Genomic DNA, 8,685 nt, shown 5'->3' with positions numbered 1-8,685 from the left:
GATTTCTGGTTCAAGAGAATGTATCATATTTAACATGAAACGATTCAGAATGATGCATTTAAGGATTCAGAGCATGCAGAAATTGTATTTTATGATTATACTGAAATTAGGCTGAGAATATGTTAGCTTTGATCACAGGAAATATATAATTCAAATTGATTGCATGTTGTTAATATAATTGTATATGAGCAGAAGTTTCTTCTTTCAAAACTCCGTTCATTTATGTTCACTTAAAGTATATATATATATATATTTGCATACAATACTTGCATACAGTGGCTGTCAGTGTAGGCTTCATTCTATAATCAAAGATTTTAACTGCAAGGTTACACTGAACTGTGATCAGGGGCTGCACCTTGAAGTAATTATCATTACTTCTACACATATGTCTCCGATATTTACTGGCATTTGTTTGTGTTTGATCTCTGGTGAGGTTTCACTGGCTTCTGGTCTCTAGATGGCAGCACCTGAGCAGCGTGTGGACATTTACACACACAGCACTGCACGAGAAAAATGCAATTCACAGCAAGGATTTTAACTCTTTTCTAGACATTTTTGTTCAGACATATTTAAACACAAACCTGGATTGAAAATGCAAAATGATTAGTATTTACTTACAAGGTTATAACAGCACACCACTGGCTGAACGAAACATGCCTTGTCTTAATACAGCGTTTAACATATTTGTTGTTGCATAAATGAACTGATGAGCATCAATCCATTCATAGCATAGCCATGTGAACATGCCACGTTTTACATCGTTTCAGTGGTTGCTTGCTTTGGTCGGTGGTGAGTTTTCTTTGAGGCACTTAAACTAAATGTGCACAAGCATTATCTGATTCTGCACAGCAGATGCATTTTAAAAACTCCATCATTACTGTGATTTCCTTCTTTCTCTCTGTGTCTGCTGCAGCTGTGTCGTGTGTCTGTAGGCGGCAGACTCGCTCCTGAATCACCCAAAACAGCACAAGAAACTGTTCACTGCATCTCATCATCTGTTAAAGAGCACTGCAAAAGATGGGATGAGAAAAACGACAGGAGTGGAGGAGAGCTGCAGTAAAGAGAGAGAAGAACTAAAGCATATGAATATATTTTCGCTGCTATTTCATTTGTTCATTCGCTAATGTGATGTTGTTGTTAATTTTTGGCTATAAATTCATCATCATATGCAAAAGTACAAATGTAGGCCAATAAGTAACAAAGTTATTTCAGTCCCCAATACATAAGATTCACATCCAAAAATGTGTTCATGGGAAAAGACCAACAGTGAAAACAACCCAATCTGGTTTATTAAATATATAAGTCAGAACACATGCTGGGCTAAACTCAGTAAACTGAGCTGGACAGATCAGACCTAAACTCGATCAAACCTGACCGTCTACAGCTTTTTCTGATATGCAGTATAACGCAGCCGCTGTTTAACACAAAACTGTCAGAAAGGAAGTCAGATGAAGACAAGAAACCTGATGTTAAACCGTTCAGAAGCCATTAGACCTCAGCAGACCCTCAGGAACCCTGTCTCTCCTCAAACTGACAGAGCAATGTACTGATAATGTCAAGTTTGCTGGCTCAAGCACAGAGATGCAAACCAAATATAAAAAAAAAAAATTCAAAGTCAAGGGACATCGCTTCTAGTAGTTCATGGCTGAATGATTGGCTCACAGTCTTAGCTTCCAATATCATGACTCTACATCTCAAACAAATACATTGCATGTAATAAAAGAGACTCCTCGAGATGCAGAAGCTTTGTACTCGTACACTGAAACTGATTGTACATGTACAGTAAGATACTGTAAAATGTGTATACAGTATTGTAGTGTAAACAACAAAGGATTATGGGGAAATATACAACATCTACTGTATTTCCTCACTACTGTACATTCATTTACAGTAAACGACTGTAAATTTACAGAAGTGAACTTGCTCGCGAAAAAGTGACCAATGGCAAGGGAGATTTCTGTTTTGACTGTTTGGTGGAAGTGTCTGTAAAAGGACACCGTTAGCTTGACAAAAAGGTTAGCATATCATTTCTGTTTTAGGCAAAACTGAGATATTTTAAGATGGTTTCACTTGATAACAGAAAACTAACATTATTCATCGTATCGTTTTTCATGTCGGGAGTTGGAGCCTTTTTTTTCTGACTGAATGCCGCCAAAACACTGTTCACATCGACTGGTGAGTAAGTTAAGGCCACCTATACTAGTCCAAATAACTTAAACACGTTCGTACATTCTGTGGCCCTTTAATGCAGTTTAGTACCTTGCTATTTAACCTTTACAGCGAATTAATGTGGAATACTGAGGTAAAGTGTGTAGGCAACACTACTGTTTCAGTGGAGATTCTAAACAGTATTTTCTAGTACTTCTTTTTTTTTTTGTTTGTTTGTTTTTTTTTTCAGATTTCTAGTCTGGATGTAGTCTGCAACGTCGAAGGTGTACCTCTACTTGTGAATGCCAAAGTATCGATAACATTGACTGGTATGTTAATAATGTCAGTTAGCCGAAGTTAACTAACTTCGTTGAACCGAGAGAAGCATAGTAAGTTATCTTCTTACTCTGCCTCTTTATCGCAAGTAAGGTAATTCTCTTCAAATGCTGTTAAAGTCAGAAAGTGTGGACCAATGTCGTGTAACTTTAGAGACGGTCTCTAAATTCAGTGACAGACGTAACGTTAACATAAAACAGCGAGCTAACACCATACTGAGGAAAACTGAGTTAAGAAACACCACTGTTAAGAACATCTTTTCTATTTTATTTTCAAGTTTGTGGTCATGTCTTCTGCATCGGAGGTGTACTGGAGTCTTTTCCTGTGATTGCGGTCGTAGCGATGCTAACAACAGGTGAGCTTCCATCAACTTAACTAACGTTAATGTTACTAAATTAGCCAAATTAGCCTCTAGCTGCTGTTCTCCACTAACTCACTGAACAGGTTGACTTTTTAAAGAGAGGAACACGCTAGCAATATATTAATATAGCAAGTTTTACTGATAAATATTAAAAAATGTTTATTTTATTAAAATGTCAATTATGTTACTGTATCATAAACTACAGTTACACAAAAGGAAGTTGTGACTCTGTCTGTTACAGGAGATTTCTCCAAGCAAAAACTGAATCCTGACTATGAGCGCCAGAATCATCATACAGCCAGCTGTCCATTTTACAGAAATGCAGAATTAGGTAACACAAAATACATTTTGTTTTACTTTGCATTTACATTTATGCATTTGCCAGATGCTTTCTTCCAAAGCAAGTTACATTGTATTTAAAGTACACATTTTATTAAGTTATTCATTCCCTGGGAGTCTATCGGGGTGGCGCTGGGGGTGGGTCCAAATGTTTTTATTACAGTGTCTTATGCACATCAAGATTGAGTTTTCATGCACAGTCAAATTATTTCTATTAAACCAGCGCTTAAACAGCAAAATGCAGCTGCTTCAGGTATCTTTAAATTACTATAGCCTATAAATTCACAATACCGATCTCACTATCTGTTAAAATTATATTATTGTTACTGTATAGCATCAAATATAGATTTTTAAGTAGGCCTATTATATATACAGACTTCTAGGACACACACACACACACACACACACACACACAGACACACACACACACACACACACACACACACACACACACACACATTTAGAGTGATCATATGAACAGATTGGTTAGCATTAAGCCTGTTCTGTGGCAGGCTTTATTAAGAGTCAGGGCAACAAAATTCAAGAAACAAGAAGTTAATATTAAGAATAGCTAATATTAAAATAACAAGTGATTTAAATTGTGGAGAAAATGTTGTCTCTTTGCTTTATTTCATAAAAACAAAAGCCATGTTGTGCATCTCTTCACACAGCAATGTTTCATTATATAATTAATTTACCTTTTTTGAGCACCTTGAATGAGTGATTCACTGACACATAAAACATAAAAACAGTTTCTTACTTCTCTCTTGAATGAATCAGCAGTTTTGAATGAATAGAGCTTGTCAACTTTGACTGTCAAAATCACTGAACTTTTTTTTTTTACTGTAAATTTTTACTGCTTTCTATTTACACTACCAGTATTTTATTTTATTTTTTTACTATTTAAAATAACTGTTTTGTTTTTGAATATATTTTAAAATGTAATTTATTCCTGTGATCAAAGCTGAACTTTTAGCATCATTACTACAGTCACACGATCCTTCAAAAATCATTCTAATATTCTGATTTACTGCTCAGAAAACTATTATTATTATTATTATTATTATTATTGTTATTATTGTTGTTGTTGTTGTTGTTGTTGTTGTTGTTGTTGTTGCTATTATGTTGAAAACAGCTGGGTATTTTTTTTCAGGTTTCTTTGATGAATAGAAAGTTCAGAAGAACATCATTTATTTTAAAATATAAATCTTTTGTAACATTCAAAATGTATTTATCATCACTTTTGATCAATTTAAAGCATCCTTACTAAATAAAAGTAGCGATTTCTATCTTTTCTATATATTATTACACTTATTGAGATTTTTGGAGGGGCTGGGATGATAAAACATAATGGTTTACAGTGCAGTACTACAATTGGATTTTTGTTTGTTTGTTTGTTTGTTTTTTTACAGGTAAAAAAAAAAAGATTAAACTCTACAGTACTGGTTTTGTAAATTAAAATACGGTAATAATACTGTAAATAAAATACAGTAAAGACATTAGTGTACTGTAAATGCAATTACAGTAATTATACAATTAACATTTTTACAGTAATTAACTGGCATCCAGCTGTCAGTAAGTTATTATAAAATTTACAGCAACCTATTTACAGTGTTTAATCATCTGAATGTGATGGATTATCAACTGATTGTGTACCTTCATTGTAGGTGTGTTCAGATGTAGTATATAACATTTTTATTAACGTCAAAGTGCATACAGCTCCAACAAGTTTGACAGTTGAGGCAAATTCTATAAACACTGCTTTGAAAAATAATGTTGTTGTTTTTTTTTCGTCAACTAAGCTTGTCAACTTACTGACTGTCAAAATTACTGAAATTTAACACAGCACCACAAACTCATTTTTTTTTACTGTATTTTATTGTTATTGAACAGTAATATTTTTAATGGTTAGAGAGTTGGCCTTGTAACCAGAAGGTCTCGGTGCTGGCAGGAGTTGTAGGTGGGAGGGAGTGAATGAACAGCGTTCTATTCCACCCTCAATACCCATGACTGAAGCGCCCTTGAGCAAGGCACTGAACCCCCAGTTGCTCCCCGGGCGCTGGATATATAGCTGCCCACTGCTCCGGGTGTGTGTTCACGGTGTGTGTGTGTTCACTGCTGTGTGTGTGCACTTTGGATGGGTTAAATGCAGAGCACCAATTCTGAGTATGGGTTACCATACTTGGCTGTATGTCACTTCACTCACTCTCAATATTACTGATTTTGCTATATTTTAGATCAAATAAATGCAGGCTTGGTGAGCAGAAGACACTAAAGAATATTATCAGAACTAAAGCTCATGGTTTCATGTTTTGTGTTTCTCGTTCAGAGTAATTCAAATTATCTGTTACATCACCGTGTCATCCATTACACTGAACAACTGTCTTACTGTAGAGATATCAATTTCAGCATCTTATTGATATTATAGATAAATGAGGAATGTTTAACATTTACACATAAGTGTTAAACTTATTAAATAATAATATTAGAATGCATTTTTAAAAAGCCAAAATGCTGATAAAGTACATGCAGACGCAGTAGTTTGGGTGGCGCTCTTAAAGCCCATTCTCACCAAGAATTACACAGCACTAAATGAATGAAAACATCCTGCAAAGTTTTAAATTTAAAAGTGCACCGTGTATAAAGTTATTGTCTTTCAAAAGAAAGAGTCGACTCCGAGTCATGAAAACGAGTCGTTTTTTAAAAAGAATCTTTAGCTGTTTCAAGGTGACGTCAAACTGAAACATTAGCATATTTATGCCACCCACTTGTTGTGAACGCAGAACCACGAAAACTTGAACCTCCCCTCCCTCAAACACCACGGCGGATTCCTGTGGAGAAGACACTGTGCTCTGCACTGTGAGGGGAGATCTGTTAGGGTACAGTTAGGGTATGTAGAAAAACTCCCAACTCATTTTCTCCTTCAACTTCAAAATCATCCGAAATCACTGCAGAAGCACCGACCCAGTGTTTACAAAGTGAACATGCAAGGATGGTCAAACACTCTTTCCAAAAAAATGTATAAATAAATTGAAACAACGATGTAGGACTATTTTGAAGTTGGAGGAGAAAAGTGTTGGGAGTTTTAAGACGTATGTTGAGCCGTTGTACACAGAGTATGCATCACAGAGCTAGACAAGGGCAGCAAAAAGTGTATTTTTTAAAATTTTTTTTTAAGAAATTTAAGGTCATTTCGTTATATAAGTTGCGACTGATCAATTCTTTGCGACTGAAGAAAGGGAGACATGAACATCTTGGATGACATGGGGGTGAGTACATTATCAGGATATTTTTATTCTGAAAGTGGAGTAATTATTTTAATATCTTGGCGTCATGTACTCTGAAGCCTACTGTAGCCTGCAAAATATGTGTTTAGTTGTGTGTATTGTGTTCGCTCCGCGCAGCATGTAGGTCTCTTTCTAACAGCAATATCTGTTCACTCACAATTGTCTAGAAATGTATGGATGAATAGTGAATGTTTGTTGTTGTTATTTCTTGTAGTTCTGATAAAGAATAGAGCGATACGTTAGTGTACAAACTGCAGTGCTTTATCAGTATGTTTCTGCATTGGGCTAACACATATAACATGACTGTTTGAGTGTTTACCACCGATCTGTGGGCTCAGTAATGGTGGTGGGCATTCTGTTATTGACCTGCGCTGCACACGGTAGACCAATTAAAACAGACTGCGTCATCAGACCAATTACCGCAGTTTAGCGTCACGCAGAGGAGGAGTTTGGAAAAATGAATTATTAAACAAATCGTTTGGGAGTCATTGAGCAAAAAAGGAAAAAAATAAATGCATATTTTAAGACGATGAAAGTGTTTTTTGACCCTGCATGCATGCCAACCTGTTGTTGGGGACTCCCAAAACCAAAATATGAACCTTTCATTACCCATAATAGTCAAGTCAAGTCATCTTTATTTATATAGCGCTTTATACAAAACAGATTGTGTCAAACAACTGAACAACATTAATTAGGAAAACAGTGTGTCAATAATACAAAATGACAGTTAAAGGCAGTTCATCATTGAATTCAGTGATGTCATCATGCAGCTCAGTTCAGTTTAAATAGTATCTGTGCAATAATTTGCAATCAAGTCAACGATATCGCTGTAAATGAAGTGTCCCCCAACTAAGCAAGCCAGAGGCGACAGCGGCAAGGAACCAAAAACTCCATCGGTGACAGAATGGAGAAAAAAACCTTAAGAGAAACCAGGCTCAGTCGGGGGGGCCAATTCTCCTCGTGACCAGACGAAACCAGCAGTTCAATTCCCGGCTGCAGCAAAGTCAGATTGTGCAGAAGAATCATCTGTCAACAGGGGTCTTGTCCCGGTGGTCGTCTGAGACAAGGTTTTTAACAGGGGATCTGTCTCTGGGGCTCTAGTCCTGGTCTCCGCTGTCTTTCAGGGCTGTAGAGGTCCTTTCTAGGTGCTGATCCACCATCTGGGCTGGACACAGACTGGATCTGGTGGCCACGGTGACCTCGGAATAAGAGAGAAACAGACTAATATGAGCGTAGATGCTATCTTCTAACTGTGCAAGTACATCGGGTGTTATGGGAAGTGTTCCCAGTTCTGGTTTACCTAATTAATGCAGCCTAAAAATCCTTTAACAGATTTGGATATTAGAAGTGTATTAGTGTGTTATGTGTAAGCCAGGTTAAAGAGATGGGTCTTTAGTCTAGATTTAAACTGCAAGAGTGTGTCTGCCTCCCGAACAATGTTAGGTAGGTTATTCCAGAGTTTGGGCGCTAAATAGGAGAAGGATCTGCCACCCGCAGTTGACTTTGATATTCTAGGTATTATGTCTAGATTTAAACTGCAAGAGCGCAGCGGACGTGGAGGACTATAATGTAACAAGAGCTCGTTCAAATACTGAGGTGCTAAACCATTCAGGGCTTTATAAGTAATAAGCAAGACTTTAAAATCTATACGATGTTTGATAGGGAGCCAGTGCAGTGTAATAGGGGCACTTTAACAAAACGTATTCATAAATATCATCTTTGACCCCTGAACTAACAATGAATAGTTAGTACCTAAGCATTTATTAATATTAGTTAATGCTCATTTCAACATTCAATAATATATATATTTTTTTTAAGTTTTATCTAATATTATTAAATGAACCTGAGCTAACATGAACTAACCATGAACATAAAAAAACTTTATAAAATATAAAATATCCCAACCAAAACAAAACTTCTGTAAGATATTAAATATTATGTCAGCATATCCATCTGCTGAAAGCAAACTGTGCTACTTCTAGTCAAATTTAATATAGTTTAATATATGTTTGGATATGATTATGAACTGAAAATGTGCATGATGTGATTTGGATGGCCATGGTTTCTTTTAAGACTGGAGCAAACACTCACTCGCAAAGAAAAAGCAGCTGTTTAGGTTTATTCTTATGTCAAGTACATTTGAGTTTCCATTTTCCATATTTGATGTGTTCATCAATGTTTATGTGTGAATAAAAGCCTAAATGAATCTCCTCA

The 8,685-nt window shown here is 36.1% G+C and overlaps 1 long non-coding RNA gene across 1 annotated transcript; it reads left to right on the top strand.

Moving 5' to 3' along the window:
* Positions 1-250: 250 nt before the first annotated feature.
* Positions 251-3,711, top strand: LOC122143583. Its single transcript, XR_006159238.1, has 3 exons — positions 251-2,477; positions 2,762-2,839; positions 3,087-3,711. It is a non-coding gene; the product is annotated as an uncharacterized LOC122143583 (long non-coding RNA).
* Positions 3,712-8,685: the final 4,974 nt, after the last annotated feature.

Source organism: Cyprinus carpio, unplaced genomic scaffold, assembly GCF_018340385.1.
Source record: "Cyprinus carpio isolate SPL01 unplaced genomic scaffold, ASM1834038v1 S000006456, whole genome shotgun sequence".
In the NCBI taxonomy this organism is placed as follows: Eukaryota; Metazoa; Chordata; class Actinopteri; order Cypriniformes; family Cyprinidae; genus Cyprinus; species Cyprinus carpio.
Note: the sequence above shows the minus strand (reverse complement) of the source record. Positions and strands in the feature narration are given on the sequence as shown.